The sequence below is a fragment of the Amblyomma mixtum genome, chromosome 3 (assembly GCF_055824585.1).
Source record: "Amblyomma mixtum isolate Tamu chromosome 3, ASM5582458v1, whole genome shotgun sequence".
Lineage (NCBI taxonomy): Eukaryota > Metazoa > Arthropoda > Arachnida > Ixodida > Ixodidae > Amblyomma > Amblyomma mixtum.
In genome coordinates, this window is record NC_143014.1 from 298,252,261 (window position 1) to 298,254,293 (window position 2,033).

The window sequence follows — 2,033 nt, forward strand, 5'->3', positions numbered from 1 at the left end:
TCCTCTTACGAATCAGTCTGTAAGCACTTGGCTATATGAATAAACCTGAAACGTTTTCTCTTTTGGGTTCGATACTATAGAGTACTTACCCGATCCTTTGATCAAACTAAATGATGCAAGCTTCGTGCGCTTGGGAACCGAACAGTTAGTTTGCCAGTACTGCGATAACAAACTTCTGAAGCTGAAAACTATTCTTGAAGAGCTAGAATGAAAACAACAAGTAAAATGGCTGAACGTTTTTATTAGGCAAAACGTATTCGTTACGTTTACTTGAAGGTCATAAGTAACAACATTTGCTCGAACCACCGGTCCGGAAGAGCCCCGCGATGTGGGCGCGCTATAAGGGAGGCAAATGAAAAAAGCCCCTCTACAAGAGCAGACGAGCACGGCGCAGTGTTATACTTGACGAAGGTTCCTCTTATCAGTGGATAAGAATGAAGCGTAGCCACATCAACTCGAGGATCTTGTAAATAATTGAGAAACTGAAGCTTCACTAACGCCTCCTGAGAGCTACGGCTGGTTATACCGCTTGTCTCTTCAAATGAAAAGAATGCGTCAGCTGACGCATTTGATGCTGCTGGTGCCGATGATCCCACAGCCTCGCGTGCGGAAGAATGCGGGCTAGTGCTGTGCTGACATATTCGACAACAGCTTCTTCTGTAAGCTTCTGAGCATGACGGCGGAAGTCTTTCATTTCTGCTCGCAACCACCACAACTTGAAAAAACGTTGAACTTGAAATGGGGGTGTAGAACAGCTAGCAGCAACTGCTGCCTCTTTTGCACTCGGTTTCATTTTCAAAAAATGGTCGAACAAGCGGGAGAATCCATTCCTAACTGCATCGAAAAGTGGCTTGCAATAAACATAGTATGCAGCAGCTTTCTCGTGAAGGTTTGATTCCATTCGAAGAGTTGGGAGCAGTTCTCCGAAGAAGCAGTCAGCTTCAGCTTGGAGGCGTGTCAAAGCAGAGGCGATACGCTGCAAGACATCGCAGTACTCAAGCAGAGAGGCGAAGTCCCTTTCTTGGAATACTTGCAGCTTGAGTGTTGCATAGGTCTCGAAGCTTGTCCTTCGATCGAAGAAGGTGTTTGATGCTGTCGTATAAAGAACTTTGATATCGGGCCAGGCTTGTTTACGTAATAGTCAGCTTTGACTCAAGTGCAACTCGTACTTATCTTCCAGTAAGTTGTATCTGCATGAAAAAAGTAGCGACCTCATCGGCTAAAACAAAATTTCAAACAACGTATTTTGACGTAATTTTATCGTTTCTTTTTTCGATTAGCCGAAATGTCCAGCGCCTAGTTTCATCCCGTAAGTGACAGTTAAAATCTCAAATATTAAGGCGTTAAAAACGTAAGCTATGAAAGTTTACGTACAGTCTTTGTCAAAAGTAACCAGGCTGCATGGTTTGCTTCAAACTTGTATAGTGGAGCTCCTGTGGCTTTCCTGAAGATCAAACGGTGTTGGAAGGTAAGCAGACCCCCCGTCCTTACCTTTAACTACCTTTCAACTTCAGGGATGTTGTACGAGCTCCACTGTACGAGCTAGAAGCAAACCATGCAGCCTGGTTACTTTTGACAAAGACTGTACCTTAAGCTGAAGCTTGAAATTCGAAGTCGAGGAGTAGGCACCGCTGATTGTTGTTTTACAAAATGAGCACATGGCCTTGACTTTGTCCTCATCAGATGACATGACAGTGAAATATTTTCCCTCCGTGATGGCACATCGAAGTTCGTCAGCCATAGCTGCTGCTTATCTGTGCGTAACGCGGCGAGGGCTACTGGCGAATACCGCAAACTGGGAACACGTGCGAGCAGTCGCATTCAAATGGGACGGCGGACAGTCGGACGGCGCAGAAACGCTGATCCAGAAGTGGAAGCTTGGGAGTTGGCTAAAAAGTAGCGATGGTGCTGCCCCCCGTCTTGTATTACCGCCTGAGCGAGGGCTTTTACAGCTTTTTTTTGTATCGAGTATCGTAAAATACACGATACACTAAAAATGTATTTTCGATACCGATACTCCGATACTCTGGTTT

General features: G+C 45.2%; 1 pseudogene; it reads right to left on the bottom strand.

Moving 5' to 3' along the window:
- Positions 1-266: 266 nt before the first annotated feature.
- On the bottom strand, positions 267-1,741 carry LOC149355343 (uncharacterized; annotated as a pseudogene).
- Positions 1,742-2,033: the final 292 nt, after the last annotated feature.